Source organism: Schistocerca americana, chromosome 1 (genome assembly GCF_021461395.2).
Source record: "Schistocerca americana isolate TAMUIC-IGC-003095 chromosome 1, iqSchAmer2.1, whole genome shotgun sequence".
Taxonomy (NCBI): domain Eukaryota; kingdom Metazoa; phylum Arthropoda; class Insecta; order Orthoptera; family Acrididae; genus Schistocerca; species Schistocerca americana.
Window position 1 is genome coordinate 916,741,274 of NC_060119.1, and position 24,673 is coordinate 916,765,946.

Genomic DNA, 24,673 nt, shown 5'->3' on the forward strand with positions numbered 1-24,673 from the left:
AGGATAGCAAGGCAAAAACTGAAATGCTTCACTCTGTTTGCAAATTTTCCTTTACAAAAGAAAACCCAGGAGAATTGCCCAGTTTAATCCTCATACCACTGAAAAGATGAATGAAATAAGTATTAGTGCCAATGGTCTTGAGAAACAGCTGAAATTGTTAAAACTGAACAAACCTCCAGGTCCTAATGGAATCCCTGTCAAATTCTATTCTGAATTTGTGGCTGAGTTAGCCCCTATTCTAACTATAATCTATTGTAGATCCCTCAAACAAAAAACTGTGCCAAGTTCTTGGAAAAAGACACGTGTCACACTCATCTATGAAGGGGTAGCACAAGTATACACTAAAGTACCGCCCAGTATCCTTGACATCGATTTATTGCAGAATCTTAGAGCATATTCTGAGCTCAAAGATAATGAGGCATCTTGCACAGAATTACCTCCTCAATGTCAAACAGCAAGGATTTTGAAATCATTGATCATATGAAACTCAAGTTGCATTTTTCTCACATTACATACTAAAAAGCTGTGGATCAAGGCAGCCAGGTAGATGCAGTGCTTCTTGATTTCTGAAAAAGCATTTGACTCAGTACCTCACCTACACTTATTGTCAAAAGTAGGATCATATGGGTTACCAAGTGAAATTTGTGACTGGATTGAGGCCTTTTTGTAGGGAGGACACAGTGTGTTTTCTTGGATAGAGAGTCATTGTCAGATGTAGAAATATCTTTGGATGCAGCCCAGGGAGGGGTGTTTGGTTCCTTACTGTTCATGTTGTTTATTAATGGCATTGAAGACATTATTAATAATAAAATCAGGCTTTTTATAGATGATACACTTATCTGTAATTACATAGTATCTGACAGAAGCTGCTTAAATATTCAGTCAGATTTTGATAAGATTTCAATGTGGTGCTGCAATTCGCAACTTGCTCTAAATCTTCAGAAATGTAAAATTTTCCAGTTCACAAAGCAAAAACTGGTAGTATCCTATGACTATAATAGCAGCGAGTCACTGTTTGAACTGACCAACTCATACAAAAGCCTGGTTAATACTTTTTAGGGATATGGAATGGAATGTTCGCATAGGTTCAATCATGAGTAAAGCTGGTGGTAGACTTTGGTTTATTGGTAGAATACTGGAGAACTGCAATCGGTCTACAAAGGAAATCGCTTACAAATCACTCTTGTGACTGGATCTAGAATATTGCTCAAGTGTCAAGTGTGTGGGACTCACACCAGATAGGACTAAAGGGATATCAAATATATACAGAGAAGGGCAGCACAAATTGTTTAATCTGTGGGAGCGTGTTACAGAGATACTGAAGATTGATGTAAACTGTTTCAAGAACCATCTTTAATGATTATTCTATGGATATACTACAACCCTCTAAGAATCACTCACATAGGGATTGTGAGAATAAGATTAGAATAATTACTGCATGTACAGAGGCATTCAAACAATCGTTCTTCCTGCGCTCCATATGTGAATGGAACAGGAAGAAACCCTAATAACTGGTAAAATGGGATGTACCCTTTGCCGTACACCTCATGGTGGTTTGCAGAGTATAGATGTAGATGTGGTTTGGGTAATGAGAAGGCATCAGGCAAGGAGTGGTATGAATAGCAGGAATGGGTGGGGGCAGGGGGGATGGGGGGAGGATGTTAGTGCTGCCTATCAGAGAATGCAAGGACTTGGTAGGAACAGGATAGTGCCATTAGGTGCAATTTCGGGAAGCTGAGCTTGTGAATTGGGGACGAGAACAGAGAGGAGAGAGGCAGCGAAAAGCAAATGATTTGTAGGGGTATTATCGATATAGAAGATGTGTAGTACTGGAGTGGGAGCAGAGAAGTGGATAGTTAGGTGGGAGACAGAGGCTAGTAACGGGTGGGACCAGGGGAACAACGGATATGTGGGAGATTTTTCATATATGTAGTTCAGAAATGGTGGTGTTGGTAGGAAGAATCCAGATGCAAGGGATGTGAGGCAGTTGTTAAGGTGGAGCACTTCATACTGGGTGGCATGTTCAGCAACCGGGTGGTCCAACTGTCTCCTCACCACAGTTTGGCAGTGACCCTTGAAGCAGACAGGCAGTTTGTTAATTATCATGCCTGCATAGAAAGCAGCACATTGGTTGCAGCTTAATTGGTGGATCATGTGGCTGCTTTCACAGATGGCCTTGCCTTTGATGGGGTAGGATATGCCTGTGACAGGACAGGAGTAAGTGGTACTGGGACAGTGGGAGAACGTATGAGACATGTCTTGCATGTAGACCTACTGCAGGGATATGTACCATGAGGGAAATGGGAGCAGTGCTGGAGTAGGTATGGACAAGGATATTATGTAGGTTCAATAGGCAGTAGAATACTTCTGTGGAAGGGATGGGGAGGATAGTGAGGAGGATATCACTCATTTCAGGGCACAATGACTGGTAGTCAAAACCCTAGCAGAGAATATAATTTAGTTGGTTCTGAGTCATGTGAGGAGCACTCCTTTGTGGTCACATAGTGTGTATGTTGGTGACTGCTTTCGAATTGGACTTACTGTTGGTGGTTGGTAGGTTTGGTGTGGAAGGAGGTACTGATGTAGCCATCCTTGTGGTGGAAGGCAACATCAAGGAAGGTGGGTTTTTGCCTTGAGAAGGACCAGGTGATGTGAGTGGAGGAGAAGGTGTTGAGGGATCTGGAGGAATGCAGATACAGTGTCCTCTACCTCATTTCACATCGTGAAGATGTCATCAATGATTCTGAAGTAGGTGTGGGATTAATGATTCTGGTTGGTTGGGAAGAATTCCCCTAGATGACCCATGAGTAGATTTGCATTGGATGATGCCATGCAGGTGCCCATTGCTGTACCATGGATTTGCTTTAGGTCATGACTTCAAGGGAGAAGTAGTTGTGAGTGAGGTTATCATTGATCGTGGTGACCAGGAAGGAGATTGTAGGTCTGGAGTCAGTAGGTCATTGGGAAGGTGATCAGCAGTGACAAGACCATGTAAAGAGGGAAGTGACATCAATAGTATAGGCAGGGTGCTTGGTGGTTAAAGTATAGGAATTGTGGAAAGCTAAATAATTGATGTCCTTTATACAGGAGGATGATTACAGGGAATAGGCTGAATGTGTTTGTTCACAAGAGAAGAGAGTCTCTCAGTGGAGGCACAGTAAGTAGCTGCAATGGGGCATCCTGGGTGGTTGAGTTTATGAACTTTAGGAATCATTTAGAAGGAAGAAGTTCTGAGAGTGCTGGGGATGAGGAGAGAGGTAGACTAAGGGGAGAGATTCTGGGATATACCTAAGAATTTGAGGCGGGCTGGAGATCCTGCTGGATTTCTCAATTAGGGTCACTGTGGCAGGGTTTGTAGGTGGATGAATCTGACAGCTGGTGGAGTCTATCTTCCAGGTAATACCTGCAGTTTGTAACCACTTTGGTGGAGACTTTTTCAGGAGGTAGGATAATAAGCTTGGGGTCAGTTTTTAGGTGGTGGATTGCGGTTCTTTTTGTGGATGTAAGGTTGATTTCTATGTTGAGAAATTGAGGATATAGGGTTCAAAGTTAAAAAATTCTGGAATGTTAACAAGGGGTGATTTGTATGCAGTAGTGGTGGACCACAGTTGGATGGAGGAGTAGACTCAGTCAGGCAGGGTTCTGATGATTTTGGGGAATAGGTTCACGACCTTGTTGCAGGTCTGTTTAATTCTGTATGATGGTCAGAGGGGGTTTCTGAGAGTGTGGCAAATGCAATAGGTCTGAAAGGCAGATTTTTTTGAGCTGGTGCTGTGCAAGCTGCCCTACTTCCTGAATGACAAGAGTTTTAATCTGGGAGATGGGATGCATGAATTTGGGATTTAAGAGCAGGAGAATTTTATGGATGGAGAGGAGGTATTGCAAGGAGGTCCTGGCCTGATTTTTATGGTTTTGCCAGACTATCTTGGTGAAGGCTATGGACAGATAGAATCTGAACAGGTAGAGCTAATTATTGGTGAAAAGGTCGCAAGTGAAGATGGATAATTTGATGGTTAGTCCATTTTGGGGGATTTTGTGAGCTAGGCAACAGTGCAGGAACAATATGTGCTACTGGGTTCTGGCTATGGATAGGGAAACATTTTTATATTAATGCAGATGGAAGGAGCAATGATCCATGATAGAGGTTAAAAAACATAACAATACGTGAGAAAATCACAAAATGGATGAATTATAGTGAGAAAAGTTGAAACAAGAGGGAGTAGGTACAGTAGTGAAAGGTGAAATCAAACTAAAATCAATGTGAAATCACAATGACATCAAAGAGAAAGATAAATAAAAAGATGATAACAGTGAGATGTAGGTCTGTAGGTGGTTGCGTTTGAAGGGAGGGGGCACCAGATGTATTTGGACTGACCTCTACCTCAAGGACACAAATGGCTCTGGGCATTATTGGACTTAACATCTGAGGTCATCAGCCCCTAGAACTTAGAACTACTTAAACCTAACTAACCTAAGGACATCACACACATCTATGCCTGAGGCAGGATTTGAACCTGGTACCATAGCAGTCGCTCGGTTCCAGACTGAAGCGCCTAGAACTGCTCGGTCACACTGGCCAGCCTACCTCAAGGACAGTCACCTCTGTCCACATCAAACTTACCAACCAGCAGCAATACATCTACTTCAACAGCTGCCATACACTCCATACCAAGAAGTCCCTAACATACAGCCTAGCCACCTATGGTCATTACATCTGTAGTCCCTTATAAATATGCCAAGGGTCTCATGGAGACCTTCACAGATGAAATTATACTCATAATGTTATCCAGAAATATACCTCTTTTGCCTTGTCTTTCCAGTCACATACCTTCTGCCACATACCCCTGTCCAGCCACAAAGGAGGACTGCTCTCATGATACAGTACCACCCAGGACTGGAGCAAGAGAATCACATTTTCCACCAGGGTTTCAGCTATGTGTCATGGTGCTCCTCATGCCTCCCCCTTTCCCCTGCCACCCTAATAGCAGATTGCAGTCCCACCAGACACAAGTCTGTTGGGCTGCAGCACTCTGAGACAGTGGCCATGTGTGTGAGCTGTGCTTGTGTGAATGTGAGTGTATTTTCTAAAGCAGAAGAAGGACTTTGTCTGAAATTTTTAATATTTGAGCAGTCATTTTCATTCTGTCTGTCTGCAACTCAATCCTCCTCTATGTGGCGAGTAGAAATCTGTCCTGTCCATGCTGTTGCAAAATTATTAAAGTTATTTAAAATCAGTGTTTGCAGTTACTGAAGAGGAGTGACAAAAATGGATGTGAAATACCTTTAATAATTGTGAATCAAGTATGAACATTATGGTGACACAAATGAATATAAGAATAGTTACATATGTTTTTACATTTTAGAACATGTAACATAATGTTCATACAAGCTGAGTTGGACTTCAGCATCTTCTTTTACTCCTTCAGATGTATGTTCTAGGGAGTATTAATGGGAGCTTCAGTTAACACCTTGAGTCCTTTCTCTTAGTATCATTGCCATTTTGTTCATGACTATCATCTGCAGCTATATCTTATTCTGAGGTATTGTGGGATTATCTGGGCCAAAGCTTGTTAGTCATGGAATGAGTGATTACACACATAATTGACAAAACATAAATGATAAGAAAGTGATAGTATATTCATGTAAGTAACACAGTACAATAAAATGATCCTTAAACTACTCCAAGGAATACTCATAAAGAAGAATATCACCGGGAAGGCCTTTCAGCTTATATTTTGAAAGCTGATCAATCACATTTTTTAGTTCTGCTGCTAAATAAGTGCTGCATAACAGTACTAAGTTTTCTATGTAAAGGACTATCATCAAATTACAAATAGTCTAATGCATTTTTCACTTTGTAGCAGAATATGCTCTCTTTTGGACATATCCTGGCAAATTAAAAATTGTGTGTCAGACTATGACTTTAACTTAGATCTAGTACTTCTTTAGTAAAACTCTTATTTGCTGCAATATCCAGGTGTGATCCTTTCTATTGGTATCTGTCTCCAACTTTCCAAATTTCACAGAAGATTTACTTCATAATTTTCTGGGTTAAAACTCTTGGAAGAAAGGGTATTGTAGTTTGGTTTAGCCATGAGCAAGGGTTGTTTCAAGAATGACTCGGCAGTCAAATTTACTCTGTTTTGAAACTTTTTGACAGATTACAATTGTGTATCAGAATTTCATGTTATGGGAAGTACTCTTACTGATTGAGCTATCCAGGCATGATCCATGACCTACCCTCACAGGTTCAGTGCTGCCAGTACCTCTCTCATATAAGGGGCCTCTTAAACAAAACAGATCAACTCCTTATTAACATTAGTGAAAAGGACAGTATAAATAATGCCCGGATTTTGTGCTTAACTGAGCACCATGTTACTGATAAATGTGCCTTGCCATCTATAGTAAGTTATATTTTAGTAACATACTACTGTAGGGAAAGTAAAGATAAAGGTGGAGTAGCAATTTATGTTAAGGATAGTGTAGCATACAAAGCTATAGATATTAAGAAATATTGTGTGGAACAACAATTTGAGGCATGTGCCACAGAAATAACAACTAAATTCTACCCAATAATAGTGTTGGCTGTCTACAGGGCTCCTTCAGGTGACATAAAAACTTTTCTGCATTCAATGGAACTCCTTCTGTCATGGTTACTTTCAAAAGCGAAGGATATTGTAGTATTAGGTGATTTCAATATAAACTTTTTGACAGAAAATAAGAATAAAAGAGACTTTGAGATTGTGATGACCTTACACAATCTGACATCAGTAATAAACTTCCCAACAAGAATTACATCCGAGTGCCAAACTATGATAGACAACATTTTTTTAGATGTAAATAGACATCAGAATTATATTGTCAGGCAGGTTATAAGTGGGCTTTCAGATCATGATGGACAAATTCTCACTATTTATGACGTTATTCTGTTCAAAAAAGAATTTCCTCGATGGAAATTCATAAGAGTAATTAATGAAGGGGCGAAAGGAACTTTCAACCACAGGTTGCAGCAAATGGATTGGTCTTTAGTTTATAGCCATGATGATGTTGATACTAAATTTAACTGTTTTATAAATGAATTCTGTGCTCTTTTTGAAGAAATATTTCCCAAGAAATGGGCCAGAAACAGTGCTTCCAATTCTGTAAGCAAGCCTTGGATTACAAAAGGTATAAAACAGTCATGTAAAACCAAAAGGGAAACTTATGCTGCAATAAGATTCTGTAAAGATGTAGAAAAATGGGAACACAATAGAATATACTGTAAAATTTTGAAGAAACTAATACAGAAATCAAAAGCCCTTTATTATGAGAAGAAAATAGATAATTCTAATAATAAAATAAAAGCAATTTGGAGCATTGTAAAAAAAGAAACAGGAAGAGATACAACAAGTAAAGAAGATATAAATAATATCAGATATGAAGGTATCCTAGTAGATAACCCCAAAACGGTGGCTGAGATTTTTAATAAACACTTCCTACAGTAACTCAACAGATTGGTTGCAAGCCCGATGTTGATGAAGCTGTAACTCTTTGTCAAGCCGTATATTCAAACACAATTTCAGAAATGCACCTTAATCCTGTCACTGTAGAAGAAATTAAAAAAATCATCATGTCTCTAAAAAGTATGAATTCTGCAGGGGTTGATAATATATCTAGTAATTTATTGAAATATTCTTGTGTGTGGATAAGAGACATTCTCTGTCATATTTGCAATGCTTCCCTTCAGAAAGGTGTTGTTCCCAGTAGACTTAAGTATGCCATTGTGAAGCCCCTGTACAAAAAGGGCGATAAATCTGAACTAACTAACTATCGACCTATCTCTTTGCTGACAACTTTCACCAAAATTCTTGAAAAGCTAATACATGTAAGAATTACTGATCATCTCATGAAGAATGGAGTTCTCAGCAAGAGCCAATTTGGCTTTCAAAAGGACCGTTCAACAGAAGACGCAGTCTACGCACTTGCAAATGAAGTCCTAGAAACCCTTTATGAAAAAATGCTAGCACTTGGTGTCTTCTGTGATTTATCCAAAGCGTTTGACTGTGTTGATCACCAGATTCTCTTGCAAAAAGCAAAATAAGCAGGAATAAGTGGTGTTGCAGGCAATTGGCTACAGTCGTACCTCCAAGACAGAAAACAAAAAGTTGTGTTGATTAGCTCGGGTGGAGTATATGACACTTCCTCAGATTCTGAATGGAGTTCCATTACATGTGGAGTGCCCCAGGGCTCAATTCTTGGGCCACTATTATTCCTGATTTTTATAAATGATCTACCATCATGTACAAGCCTGCCGTGTAAATTTACATTATTTGCTGATGATACCACAATTTTTATGAGCAGTAGAACAGACAACAATCTTGAGGAACTCATTAATCACATACTCTCAGATATGGTTAATTGGTTCAAGGTGAATGGTCTCTCATTAAATTCCAGTAAGACCAGCGTTATTCAATTCTGTACAAAAACAGAAAAAGAGAGAGAGATAAGTGTGACATGTGGTAATCAACCAATAGTTAGAACGGAAACAACAAAATTTCTTGGAGTGCACATTGACAAGAAAATGAACTGGTCTTCACATATTATTGATCTCTGTAAGAGGCTTAGCTCTGCTACCTATGCTTTACGGGTTGTCACTACATATGTTGAACCTAACACTGCAAAAGTGGCATATTATGTGTATTTTCATTGTCTCATTGAGTACGGAATTATTTTTTGGGGCAACCAGCCATTAGCAAGGAAAGTGTTCATTGCACAGAAGCGAGCTTTAAGAATTATATGTGGATTGCGCCCAAGAGACTCTTGTAGAAATAGTTTTCGTAATCTTAAAATATACACAACTACATGCCAATATATTTTTTCTCTCATGTGTTTTGTTTTTAAAAATATAGATATATTTCAACCAAACAGTAATTATCATGAGCATAACACATGGAGGAAGAATGACATACACAGTGAACTCAGAAATTTGAGCTTGGCACAAAAGGGTGTCCAATACACTGGAACAAAAGACAAAGATTCATAACAAAAGTGAGTTTAAGGAAGCACTAAAACTATTTCTGCTAGAAAAAGCTTTTTACAGTCTAAATGAATTTTTAACTAAATAAATTGTAATATTTTAATATTATATAATACAAGTTGACATAATGCCACTAAGAATTTTATTTAGCCTGAGTTCTGTATCTGTGTGTGCTCCAAATCTGTTTTCTGTAGTGTTTTAATGATTCTAAGAAAATATGTATTTTATTTTTCTGTATTGCTGCCCAAAGAATTTACTGTATAAATTTTTATATAATTATTTACCCAAATTTCTGTATATGCTATAAGATTATCAGATTGTGTTTGTAAAAAACTGACTCATTCCACGTCCTTGTGTATCCAACACAGTTGGACCTATGGAACACGAAATAAATCAAATCAAATCAAATCAAATCAAATCCTCCATACTTCACAGAATCTCTTGTGCATAGCTCCCTGTTTCTAAGGCAAAAATATTTTTTTGTCTAGTGCAATAATTGAGTTTTGAATTTTGTGTTGCATAAGACATTATTATCAATCATAACCCCCATAATGGAAGTGAATATAATGGGATGGAAGACAGAGTTTGGAGTATTTCATTAGTTGGCTGCATTATGTTTTGTGAACTGGCAGCACAGAATATTCTTTCTAAATGCATCGAGTTTCCCCAAAATATGATAATACAAGATGTAATAAAGTGAAATATTATCTCTTTTTCATATTATTACAAATAAAGCAGTATACCATATGCAACTGGTAGGATTTCATACTGAAATTGTTTATTACAGGTTTTCTTATTCTGTATGTACTGTATTTCCTTGTTGTGCTGACTGACAGAGCTGTACGGAAAAGTCTCATTGATAGAGGTATGAACTCTTTATATATTATTTCTTAATAGTTGAAATTTTATTCTGTGTATAATGAACCATGCAAAACTTGGTGATATCATTTATATGCAAATGCAAACCTCCCAGATTTTCCTCTCACTGGCTGTGTAGGAAAGACCATTGAGCAGAGATGGTCAATTATTGCATAATTTAGACACTATAAATCAAGGATTTATTCAGTAATTTTAAATATATTTTTTTAAAATATTGCTACATAACATCATTTATTTAGAAGTAGCAGTATAAAAGTTTTTCATATATAAGCAACATTTTACAGGTGTTTTCTTTGTTTTGTTGGAAACATATGATACTGCTTTGAAGCAAAAAATTTTCAGTCAGTTTCATGAATGGAGATTTTAGGCTCCTATTTTTTTTTCACTGTACTGAAAGTTACTTCAGTTACTCCATGGAAAATACACATTCAGAGAACTTCCTCACCAAAATGGTACACTTCACTGTAGTATTCTGTGTGTTAATCTTTTTATCATTGTCAATAACAGCAGATAATCTATAGTAAGTAGCCAAGGTTCAATATTTGTGGTGACTCTGATACTTACTGACCATTCTCCAATGTTATACCTACCTCTCATTTCATTGCAGTTGACACTTAGAAGTGTCAAAGAGAGGATTTATGAGACAAGATTTAAGATTTTGGTTGAAAAGACAGCTTATGTGCTCCAAATTATTGCTGTTGGGTTTCCGTTTGTCCTGAACATAGTACGAGGAATGACATTCTTAGTTTTGGAAGTTCAGTTAGGTGCCTATACTTTGTGTTAAATGCAAGATTATGTGAACTACCACACTTTTGTGATCTAAAGACTAGATATTTAAAGGGACTAAACATTTCAAAGTGCCTCAGTGGGTGACTGAGCCAACCTGCTGCATTATTATGAAGGCTATCTGGAAGGTGATCTCATTTTTCATGTAGCGTCTATATGACTAAACAGCTATCCCAGTGCACAGTCCATGATTCCCATTGCAATGGCTACCAGAGGACACAAAATTTTATTTTTAATACTTCATGGCATAAGCTACTCATTTAAAGGTACGATCTTATGTTAAAGATTAACACAGTAACACAACAACAAACTTTGTATGTGTTGATACAGCTCAACTCACAGTGAACAAACTTCTCAGATTATATTCATCCAGTATTTGAGAATGAGAGTGCTTGATGTCTGCCAACAAACTTACACACAATTTTAAGCCTTTACAAAAATTTTCCTCACTGACACCCCCCAAAATGCTGAAAGGAAAAAATTTTATTGGTTACTACATTTCCACTGATCAGTATAATGTATGATATTTTAATTTATCGCTTCTTCACTACTAAGTCTGTTTTCAACACATTTTGCTGGCAGTATTAACATATGCAACTGGAAGCACCTGCAAAATATGACATTGCATAACACATACACTGAGGTGACAAAAGTCATGGGGTACCTCCTAATATTGTGTTGGACCTCATTTTATGTGGCACAGTGCATCAAACTGATATGGTATGGACTCAACAAGTCATAGGAAGTGATCTGCAGAACTACTGAGCCCTGGTGCTACTACAGCTGTCCATAACTGGGAAAGTGTTGCTGGTGCAGGATTTGTGCACAAAGTGACCACTTATTTATGTCCCATAAATGTTTGATAGGATTCACGTCAGTAGTCTGGGTGCCAAATTATTAGCTCAAACTGTCAAGAATGGTTACACTCAGTTACTTGGAGACCATCTGCAGCCATTCATGGACTTCAAGTTCCCAAACAATGACGGAATTTTTATGGACAACGATGTGGCATATCGCCAGGCAACAACTGTTTGTGACAAAAGTCATGGAATAGTGATATGCGCATATACAGACAGCAATAGTACCATGTACCACAGGAACCCATTGAGTACTGACAGCTCCACCAATGCATTGCCATTTTATACCTTGTGTACATGGTACTACTGCTGTCTGTATATGCGCATATCACTATTCTATGACTTTTGTCACAAACAGTTGTTGCCTGGTGATATGCCACATCGTTGTCCATAAAAATTCCGTCATTGTTTGGGAACTTGAAGTCCATGAATGGCTGCAGATGGTCTCCAAGTAACTGAGTGTAACCATTTCCAGTTAATGATCAGTTCATTTGGACCAGAAGACCAATCGAGAAGACCAATCTATTCAATGTAAACACAGCTCACACCATTATGGAGCCACCACTAGCTTGCACAGTGCCTTTTTGACAACTTGGGTCCATGGCTTTGTGGGTTCTGTGCCACACTTCAGCCATCCCTTCAGCAACTGAAATTTTGACTCATCTCACCAGGCCACAGTTTTCCAGCCGTCTAGGGTCCTGGCGATATAGTCATGAGCCCAGGTGAATTGATGCAGGTGATGTGCTGTTAGTAAAGGCACTTGTGTTGGTAGTCTGCTGCCATAGTCCATTAATGCCAAATTTTTCTGCACTGCCCTAATGGATACATTCATCATATGTCCCACATTGATTTCTGTGGTTATTTCATGCAGTGCTGCATGCCTGTTATCACTGATAACTCTTCACAAATGCTGCTACTCTCAATCATTAATTGAAGCCTGTCAGCCACTGTGCTGTCCATGGTAAGAGGTAATGCCTGAGATTTGGTATTCTCTGTGCACTCTTGATACTGTGAATCTCAGAATAGTGAACTCCCTTACAATTTCTGAAATGGAGAGTTCTCCAACTACCGTCCCATGTTTAGAATCTGTTAATTCGCATTGTGCTGCCATAATCATGTCGGAAACCTTTCCACAGGAACCCCTTGAGTACTGACAGCTCCACCAATGCATTGCCATTTTATTCCTTGTGTACATGGTACTACTGCTGTTTGTATATGCGCATATCACTATTCCATGACTTTTGTCACCTCATAAACACTGAGATGCGTGAAAAAATAACTTTTGCAAAACTGGAGCATAAATTACCCACACTACTCCTCCACTGTTTGATAATGAGAACACTTCCAACAAACATAATTTCAAATCTTTTCTAAAAAATTTCTCATATATGTGTTTAATGTCAAGTATTCATCAAGTTAATTCATTTTTTGATGTCTGAAGTCATTTCAAACATGGATTTTGATTCTCTAAAGAACTGGGTTTGGGGATTTTAGTGGTGGAAGATATTTGGGGTGAACAGAACAGTTGCTACAGTGAATCATACAGTGGGTCATTGTGCTTAGAGCTGCAATAGTGAAAAATGACATTGCTTCTGATTCAACTACAGTAATCACTCAAAATGAGTGTTGCAATTGAAAATCCCACCAAATATGAGATCCATTTTGTGAATGGTCTTTAGTGGCAAAAATTCTCAGTGACTGCATGCCTCCCCTCTCCCAGCCAACCATCACCCACAACTGTTCAAGTTCATTGCAAAATTGAGACTGAATATGATGAGCAGAAGTTCTATGCATTGATGTTCTTTCTTTAAGAGAGGAGGGACAAATGCGAATAATTATGGTGGAAATGGCTGTTCATCAATATTCAGCAATGAACAGGTACAGAAAATTGCAACAAAATTTTATGGAAAACTGACATTTCATATTATCTCATCTCTCAGACAACTTTCTGCAGATTTCTTTGAGTGTTTAGCATGAGATTGTGGCTAAACAATCAGGGTACCACAAGTTCTATGCTCACTAAGTTCCAAAAGTCCTTTCTGAGAATTGTGAAACTGAACAAATGACTACTTTTCTGGGCTTTTTCTTTTTGTTATGATACAGAACTTTGCGTACTCAACAGAATCATGACTGTTGAAGATACCTGAATTTTTTGTCCTAATACAGAGGCAAACAGTGGATTCTGATTAGGGATTGTACTGGCTTCCCTGATAAAAAATAACATTAGTCCATAAGGTAAACCCTTTGTTACTTGCGTAATTTTTTCTATGGTGCATTGAAATTAAATTATATTATCAGTTCAATTTTTGCACTTTGCCTACAGTTCATCAAACAAGTGGCTGAAATGATGATAAATGGATCCTAGAAGCTATATGACTTGAGCTTTCTTAGAAGTAATCCATGGCTTCTTCTCGTGTAGCAGTGAATATACTTCATGGAAAAACTGTAAATTCTGTGAACACGTTAACCTGTTTCTTTAAACCATTCTGTGATTCTGTAAGAAATTCGTGTCACATGAATAAGTTCTCAGTTGAGACAGGATAATACTAACAAGTACTTTCTTAAAGCTAGGGATTAATAGAAGGTTATAAGACTTCTTCCCTACTTCCTCTCCAGCTAGACCACATAGGTTTTAATGCAGATGGATGTATGTTTTCTCTAATACTGCAATTAATTAAGTAGATTTTTAATTTCTTGTGAATGTGTCACATTGGGCAAGTAAAATAATTTATGTCTTTGGACACTGTGGCCTGGTGAAGCAAACAGGATGTTGTTACCCAGATAACACCATTGATGAGCCAGCTTCCACACCTGCACCTCCAGAAGATCAATTAGTGATAGGACAATCAACCGTTTTTAACAATCAATTAGTCAGTTGATTGTTTTTTCATTCAGTCAGTTTTTTTTTTCAGTCAAATGGAACAATCAAATGAAACTAGTCCCTGCAGCCATGTCAACTATACAAATGTTTTCACTCATTCACTGCATTAGAGTGGTTTCACTCAGTGTGAGACAATAGCTGAAACAAGGCTCTATTGGTCGTGGCCATTATATGAATTTTTTCACTCACTCACTGGGTTTGAGAGGATTCAGTAAATGCTAGACAGCTGACTGAAACAAGCCTCCACACTTATGGCCATTATATGAATATTTTCACTCACTCACTATGTTTGAGTGATTTTACTTACATCTTTTTCAGCCCTTTCAGTTATACATAAACTATGACTAGGGTTGACAACTTTTTAGAGACAAATAAAGTATCTTATTTCAAGGAGATGTGAATGAAAAGTATATATTTACTTACAGAAATACAAATTTTTATTCTTGTAGCATTAAATATTAATTTCTTGTTGCTTTTAGAGGTTTAATATCTAGTGCTGCGCTATAGATTTGTATGTATCTAAATGAACAGTCACTTTTTAAAATGATTTTATTAAGTAGGTTTCTTGTATGTTTTTTTTTTCGGTATAAATTTTCCAATTAATTTTAAACTAGCTTCACAATAAGCTAGAAACTTGAAACTTTCAACATAGCTCAGATGTGGATGACACTGTAATATTTACTTGCTTTTGAGTCTGTTGTGTGGTGGAGGGTACTTTGATTTTTGGTCTGTCTGTCTGTCCAGTACAAATCTTGCAACTGATTTTAAACTAACTTCCCTATAAGCTAAAGACCTGAAACTATCAATTTAACCTAGAACTGGATGACAAAATATTAACTTGCTTTCTTTTCTGATGTGTGGCACAAAGTAGGTACTTAGTGTAAGAACTGAATGACACTGCAATAATAACTTACTTTCAAGTCTTGTGTGTGGCAGAAGATACTTAGTTTTTCCATCTGTCTGGCCATCTGTTCAGTACAAATTTTACAACTGATTTTAAACTAAGTTTCTCATAAGCTAAAGAATTGAAACTTTCAACTTAGCTCAGAGCTGGATGATAAGCAATATGAACTCATCTTTTCTTTTGGTGTGTGGCAGAGAGTAGGTGCTTGGTGTACCACTGCTGTTTCCCTGTTCTCTTGTTCCATTCGCGAATGTTTCACAGTTAAGAATGCTTACTGCTAAGCTTCCCTGTGAGCCCAATTCTCTCTCATTTTTACATTCACAGTCTTTTCACAAGATATGCATATGAAGAAGTGATATATTTGTTGACTCAGTTGAAGAACAACTGAAATAAACCTGAAGTTTAACACATGTCTCTTTTGTAATCTCATCAAAATGTTTTAAATCAGTTGACGAACTTCACACACACAAGACTAAAATCAGAAAATAACTGTTTAAATAGAGAAACTTTTTAATATGAAACGGTTTTAAAGCTGACTAATAAATATTAAATAATCTCTCCTCGATTCATAACATCACACAGATAGTCATGAAAATTTTTTCTTGTGAATTTTTAGTAGCTATGATACTACCTGTACAACTGAAAGCTGTGTGGGTATGTACATAGTTTGTGAAGCAATTTTCTGTACAAACTATTTACTTTCCACACAAATAAATGGCTGAATATTAAAATGATTTCGCATTTGTAGACATCATCACACATTGCCTATAAAATAGAAAGCTAACTGTCACTAAAACAGGGCAGTTTCCTTTCTTCCTCATATATCATTAAGGGAACCCTTGTGCTCATCTTTGCATTGCCACTTATGACTGCAATGAATCTGGATTTCCCCAGGTTGGTCCTAATCCTGAGAGCATTCAGAGGCGTGCTGGAGGAATTTTTATACAACTGTCCAGGATAAATCTGGATGTATTTTGTGCCTGTGGAAATTCAATCCATTGGAAATAAATTCTAATAAACCTTAGTTAAAATTCATTAAAGTTGGACTGAACCATAGATAGTTTCCTTGTTTAGTCTATTAAAAGGGCAGTGGCAAGTACACTTAGACGCTCTCCTAGTCACATACAGGATGTTCAAAAATGATCTTTACAACTTTAATCATGTGTGTATTAGAAATGGAAATATGTTTATGGCATAATGTTCATGCACACCTAAAGCTGATTTTTTTCCTTACTTTACCATGTTAGTTATTGACTTGCCACTGTCCAGCAGTTATCACAATGTGTGGAATGGTTGGCACAGACCAGATCTTACACCCTGGTCTTGTGGAATCCCATTACATTTTTTTTCCTTGGGTGGTACTTAGACAAACTTTGAGCTCACCCCAGAACATCAATAGCAGACTTTAATGAGGACAACCTAGGCCAGACATAGAACTGGAATATCGCTTAGATAACCTGTGTGCTACAGGCAGCACACACATTTGAGCTGACCATATGTCCCTTCACACTCCCCTCTTTTTCATGACAGTTGTGATTTCCCTAGCTCTGTCCTGAATTTTTTTGAAAGTTATTCAAAATAACCATTTGTCCTGGATTTAACAATTATGGAACAATTTCTACATCTACATGTACATCCACATCTATGCACTGCAAACCACCATGAAGTGCATGGGAGAGGATACACCCCATTGTACCAGTTATTACGGTTTTGTCCTGTTCCATTAAGGTATGGAGTGTGGGAAGAATTATTGTTTGAATGTCTCTGTGGGTGCAGTAATTATTCTAATCTTATCCTCAAAGGCTGAATTTACTATTAATATTGTCTACAAGGTAATTAATATACAACATGAACAGCAAGGGTCCCAAAACACTTACCTGGGGCACACCCAAAGTTACTTTTACATCTGACAATGTATGGGCTGTAGTATATCTCTAGATTAATCATTTAATACCAGATCTTAAAACTTTAACAGACTTTCTCAGGATAGTTTATGTCTGTCCTCAAGAGTTTGCCGGTTCAGTTCCTTCAGTATCTCTGTGACACTCTCCAATGGGTTAAACAAACCTGTGACAATTTGTGCTGCACTTCTCTGTATACATTCAATATCTCCTGTTAGTCCTGTCTGGTATGGGTCTCACACACTTGAGCAGTGTTCTACAACTGGCCATACGAATGATTTGTAAGCCATCTCTTTTGTAGATTGATTGCACTTCTCCAGTGTTCTACTAATAAACCAAAGTCTGTCACCTGCTTTGAGCACAACTGAACCTATGTGATCAATCTATTTCATATCCCTACAAAGTGTTACACACAGGCATTTGTATGAGTTGGTTGATTGCAACAGTGACTCATTGATATTACAGTCATAGGGTACTACATTTTTTTCATTTTGTGAAGTGCAAAATTTTACATTTATGAACATTTAGAGCAAGTTGCCAACCTCTGCACCATGTTGAAGTCTTATCAAGATCTGACTGAATATTTATGCAGCTTCTCTCAGATAGTACTTCATTATAGATAACTGTGTCATCTGCAAAAGGCCTGAATTTACTATTAAGATGTTCTTCAAGGTCATCAGTATACAACATGAACAGCAAGGGTCCCAACACACTTCCCTGGGGCATACCAAAAGTTACTTTTACATCTGACGATGACTGTCCATCCAAGATAACATGCTGTGTTCTTTGTATCAAAAAGCCCTCAATCCAGTCACAAATTTCACTTGATACCCATATGATCATACTTTGGACAATAAGTGTAGATGTGGTACTGAGCTTTTCAGAAGTCATGAAATACTGCACCTATCTGGTTGACTTGATACAAAACAGAGATTCCATCAGGGCATGGAGCTTTGTTCAGTTTAAATTATTTCAGTTGTTTATCAACACCACTGACACTAATAGTTATTTTACACATCTTTTCAGTGGTATGAGTATTAAATTGGGTAATGCTCCTAGGTTTTCCTTTGTCAAGGAACATTTGAAAGAATCTCACATTTTGCTTTGTACCCTCAATTTCAGTTCCTGTCTCACTAGGGACTGGACACTAACTTCAGTGCCACTAACAGCCTTACATATCACCAGAGTGTCTTTGGGTTCTGTGAAGGATCACTTGACAATATTCTGCTATGGTAGTCATTGAAGTCATCATGCTTTAGTCTTTTGACGGCCAAACATGTTTCATGGGCTTTGTTTTACACCTATTAGGTATATATCTATCCAATTCATGGTCAACTATTGTTTTAAACTTGAGCCAGAGTTCCTCTACGTACTCCTGACCTGTGCTGAAAGTTTCCAATTCCTCAATGAATATGAAACTACTGATTATTTGTCTAGTTTACTGAACATATATATATATCTTTCTGCTTATTTTAATTGTCCTTTGTACTTTGATAATCACTGTTGCCACAACCATGTCGTGGTCATTGATACCAGTTTCGATGTGGATATCTTCAAAGATGTCAGGTGTATTTGTTGCATTAGATCAAATCTATCTCCTAACTGTGTTCTCTAGGTAGTTTTCAGGGAAGGCATTTAGTAAAGTTTCACAGGATGACAGGATATCCTATCACCCCCTCCCCCCCCACTAACAAAACTAATTTTCCCAGCTACTTGTTCGATAATTAAAGTCTCCACCAATCATTACAATGTGATTGGGGAAACTACGTACAACTGAACTCAGGTTTTCTGTACAGCTTTCAGTCACATCAGGAGATGAGTCTGGTGGGTGAAAGAAGGATCCAATTATAAGTTTATGCTCACCCCTGATACTGAGTCTTGCCTGAACAATCTCACATGCAGGTTTCAATTTCTACCTCAGTGGATTTGAGTTTTTTGTCTACTCTGACAAATACACCACCTCCATTTCCCATTTGCCTATCCTTTCAATATACTTTTAAATTATCCACAAAAATCTCACTGCTATCAATTTCAGGTTTCAACCAGCTTTCTGTATCTACCATTATGTGAGCTTCACTGCTTTTCATGAGTGTTTCAAACTCTGGCACTTTGTTGCAAATGCTTTTCCAGTTTACCATTAGGATTTTAATACTCTCACCTGTGGGAGGTATCTCTTTCAATGTTATGCTGACACGTCTTGGTTTCCTACAGTTATTGTTATCAGGATTGGGTGGAGAGATGCCTATTCTGAAAGTCTCTTGTGTGCAGCCCATACACAGTCAGTCATCTACCTGGGTAATAGTGTCTGACGTGTAGTGCACATCTGACCTATTAATGGGATGCTACAGTTGTTAACCCTATGGTGTAAGTCCAGGAATTCACAGCCTAGCGTGTCTCAAAACCTTTGAAGCCTCTGGGTCTGTCCTTCCACTTGTCTCACAACCAAAGGGCTACAATCTGTTCTGGGGACAATGCTGCAAATTGTGAGCAACGTTGAAACTCCATGCACAAGAGTGGTCTTCTCAACCTTCTCTGTCAGTCTTTGGAATCATCCAAGAAAGACCTTGGAGCAGACGACAGGCATCATTTGATCCAATGTATGCCACAGTCTGCAGTTGGCTGCACTCTGTTTTTCTCAATGGCTGCCAAAATAGCACCTTCAACATGTTGAATGAGGCCTCCGGGCAATCACAATGAGTGCACCTGGTATCCGTTCTCGTCCCTTTCTGCCATTTCCCTAAGGGGTACCATCATTCACTGTAGATTTGAAGTGCCAATGATTAGACCCCTACTCCTTTGCATTTGTCTCCTCCTGACACTCAACAGAATAGGATGCTCCAAAAATGTTCATTTCACCTGTATCAGTTTGCTTTACCGAAAGGGTATTTTCCCAAATGAGTAATGTATGGAGCAGTGACAAAATACAATTTGTTATAGAAACTATGAAAGCAATTTCAGTGACTAGAGTGAATTATGATGAAACTTGAGTTGAATGTTTTAATTGTGCGGTTGAGGAAGACAGACATGCTGCAATCCCACATACTTTTCCTCCGGTCTTGCTTAACCTTTGGAATTACTCCTAAAGGACTTACCGTAAAAGTTTCCATCTCTGGGTGCAATCCCTCCTTCCACCAGTCTCTCCTGGACTTCCAGAACCTTCAGTCCTTAGCCCTTACCGTACTTGTCCTGAATCTCTACACTACTTCGTGTAACTACCATTCCCAACAGCTCCTATCATTAGCCGAGCGGTCTAAGGCGCTGGTCCCGGAGGAGGTTCGAATCCTCCCTCGGGCATGGGTGTGTGTGTTTGTCCTTAGGATAATTTAGGTTAAGTAGTGTGTAAGCTTAGGGACTGATGACCTTAGCAGTTAAGTCCCATAAGATTTCACACGCATCTGAACATTTTTGAGCTCCTATCTCTCTTCAAAGTCCTCGACCTCTCAAACCCCTGATTGGTGAACACACTCAGGATCATCATCCTAGAAGCCAGCTGTAAACTTGCGTTCCATGCCACACACAACCTGAAACAACTATCCACAGTTCTGGTGCAACACCTAAGAAGTGGGGTCCCTCTTCCTATCCTTCACAAACACCAACCACAACAACACCTTCAACAAACCCCCCTCATAGCCAACAAACCTAGCCTAGCCACCCTACTCAATCTCCCAATCTGCCACATACCCCACACACGCCAAATCTCAACTATAACCACAGTCAAATGCCACATATCATCAGTCCAAATTCAGTTCTAAACCTCTCATCCAGATCCCTCTCTCCTCCAGAGACATCTGTTCTATCAAAAGGCTTAATCTTTAGCCCTACGCCTAAATTCAACCACACTGCCCTGGTTAAAGATCTCCTCTCATTCACCCAGAACCTCAACTGGAAATATCACTTCACCACCCAAACACAGCCCCCAAATAGTAGACCCAGTGTTGAACCCTGTCTAGAACAGTTCCGACTGCCTTCTCAAAGGGATCCTCCTCCCCTCCCCCAAAACCATCCCTTGCAGACATTTCAGGAATTCCTCACATCCAGTGTTGCCTCCCAGTACTTCTTGAAGAACATTCCAACAACTTCCAACATCACCCCAGCTGAATCCCGTGCCGTTAAGGAGCTGAAAACAGACCATTCTATTGTCAACTTCCCAGCGGATAAAGGCTCCACAACTGTGGTACTTGACTGTGTGGAGTATGTGGCAGAAGGTCTGCATCAACTCTCCGACACCTCAACCTACAAAGCTGTTGCCCAGGATCCCATTCCCTTCATCCAGACTGAGCTGCAGAAAATCCTAAAAATCCAAGGTCCCTCACAAGGCCTCACAACAGCTTCCATAGACCTACTCACTCCACCTGAGCCACGTACCCCTACCTTCTACCTATTACCCAAAATCCACAAATAGAACCATCCTGGCCGTCCCATTGTGGCAGGGTTCAAAGCCCCAACAGAACATATCTCAGCTCTGGTAGACCAACACCTCCAACCTATCACCCACAGACTCCCATCATACATCAAAGACACAAACCACTTCCTAGAATGCCTCAAATCCATTCCCACTCCCCTCCCATCTGGAACCTTTCTTGTCACCGTAGATGCTACATCCCTTTACACAAACATCCCACATAACCATGGTCTCTCTGCCCATGAACAATACCTCTCCCAGTGCCCACCTGAAAATCTTCCAAAAACCTCGTTCCTTATCACACTTACCAACTTCATCCTCACCCATAATTACTTCACTTTTGAAGGCCAGACCTACAAACAAATCAGGGGAACGGCCATGGGAACCAGGATGGCTCCGTCCTATGCCTACCTCTTCATGGGCCGCATGGAAGAGGCTTTCCTGAAGACCCAACAGCTGCTTCCCCTGGCCTGGTATAGGTTTATAGATGACATCTTTGTGGTCTGGACTCATGGTGAAGAAACATTCCTTAATTTCCTCCATAACCTTAACTCCTTTTCAAATCTGAATTTCACCTGGTCCTTCTCCAAAACCCAAGCCACCTTCATCTTGTTGAAGCTCACATCTACACCTCTGTCCACATCAAACCCACAAACAAACAACAGTACCTTCACTTTGATAGCTGCCATCCATTCCACATGCTCCCTTCACTACAGCCTAGGTATTCATGGCAAACGTTTCTGCTCCAGTGATGAATCCCTCAACAATTACAACAATAACCTGACCAGTGCTTTCCTCTCCCACCACTATCCTGCAGACCTTGTCCACAAACAGATCTCCCGAGCAATACATTCCTCCCTGTCCAACAACAATGTTCCTACCCCCCAGACCACACAGAAGCATCACTCTTGTCACCCAATATTATCCTGGCCTCGAATACATTAACAAATTACTCCGCCCAGGGATATGACTTTCTCAAGTCAAGCCCTGAAATGAGATTATCCCTTGACAATATTCTCCCCACACCACCCAGAGTTGCCTTTCGTCGCCCCCTTAACCTCCGTGACATGCTTGTCAAACCCTACAATATTCCCAAACCACCTTCTCTACTCAGCAGTTCCTACCCCTGTAACCAACCCTGCTGAAAAACCTGCCCCATGCATCCCCCCACAACCACCTACTCCAGCCCCACTACTGGTAAAACATACACAATTCAAGGCAGGGCCACATGTGGAACAACACATGTCATTTATCAGCTGACATGCCTGCACTGCATAGCCTTTTACATTGGTATGACGACAACTAAACTGGCAGCGCGCATGAATGGGCACAGATGAACTGTCCGCCTAGGAGATGTCCAATACCCAGTAGCAGAGCATGCCCTCCAACATAATTCTAGGGACCTAGGAACCTGCTACACTGTACGTGCCATTTGGCTTCTCCCACCCAACACTGGTCCCCTGGAACCGCGGAGGTGGGAACTTGCAATCCATCACATCCTTTCATCCTGCCATCCCCATGGACTGAACCTACGTTAACCAATCTCACTCCCATTTACTCTTCAGTCTTCTCCTCTTTCCCTTTCCTCTTTAGCCATTCATGCATCTTTTCATCCTACGTAGTTGTGTTTATCTTTATACTATATACCTTCTGTATGCATCCTCTTTGGTTTGAAGCTGACACAGTACTTAACAGTAGAATATCTTTGGCTTCCCTCTGACACCCATGCCTCCATCTTTGCTACCCTCCCTGTTTACCTTTCCCCTGTTGCTTCATAAGCTGGGTTGTGAGTAGCTGAATCCACTTTCCATTCATCCCTTTTTTCCCCTCTCTCCTCCCTGATGAAGGAACCATGTTCCGAAAGCTAGGATACGTAAATTTTCTGTTCTGTTTTGTGTTTCTATCGGCTGTACTGAGCTAAGGTAAGTACTGGCCAGCCCCTCTATCCCTTTGTTAGTATTTGTTTCACATCTTTATATTAGATTTTCTATTAATCATGAAGAAAATTTATGGCACTGACGAAAACTGTATGTCTGTTTGCATTCTTTCATCTTTAGGAGGTAGTAATAAAATATAAATTAATGTACTTTTTGTAACAAATTAAAGTGATAGTTTGCATTTATTACATTCAGTTAAGAATTTTTCTGCACCTTGTATTTCTATGCTTCTTTATTGGGACAATGAGAAGCTACTGACAGTGGGAAGCTGTTGATACTGGGCGGTTGGATACACTGTGGCACTACCCAACCTGCCAGACAACTGAATATTTTAAATATCATTTTCCTTCTACTCATCGAGCTGTATCAAACTGTTTCCATTTACATTCATGTTCCTTACTGCAGATTACACCTACACCTGAATATGAATGTCTCTATAATGTGCTTTCACAAATCCTTGTCACTTTCATGTCTATATCTGCCGGTCAGATGGAGGTGTGGACCTGCTGGCATTCTTGGCACTGAAACACAACTTATTGTCTACAGACTGTTTGTGCCTGAGAAGATAATCTGATTTGACCCAGACGTCGGGGTTTTTTTAAGTTTTTGCCTGGGGTCAGCAATTTAAGTCATGGCTTGCCTACCCCAGTGATACTTCAGGTTAATTACTCATGAATTAATGGCACCTGGAACAGTTTAATCCACAATGATACATGAATCAGTTTTAAATGATGAAAAGCAAAATTACTCAGTTCACTACATAATTAAATAAATGGGTAGCTTGGTCATGTGAAATGCTAAGGAGGGGTTTCAGTTAAAAGAATGAACATGTGGTTTAAACAACAGAAAAACTACTGACTGTTTTCACTTGGAAAGAAAGAATGAATGTCATTAGGCAAAGCTACAATGGTGTTGAATCTTTTCATTCGATTGCTACCACTCACTAATTTCACTCAAAAAAAGTAAATGAATAATAATAGAACTGACAGATAAAACTACGACTGACTAATATGATTGTTTTCATTTGGTTGCTCCCATATACTGGTTTCATTCAGAAGAATGAATGAGTAGTCCTACCAACTGAATGGCTGTTTTCATTCAGTTGCTCCC

The 24,673-nt window shown here is 39.1% G+C and overlaps 1 protein-coding gene across 1 annotated transcript in view; it reads left to right on the top strand.

The window, feature by feature from the left end:
* The window catches only part of LOC124595129, a 160,441-nt gene that overhangs the window by 850 nt on the left and 134,918 nt on the right, over positions 1-24,673 (top strand). Inside the window, exon 2 of the mRNA XM_047133728.1 lies at positions 9,804-9,881. The gene's annotated coding sequence lies outside the window, so the exon portion shown is untranslated. The remainder of the gene's footprint in view (positions 1-9,803; positions 9,882-24,673) is intronic.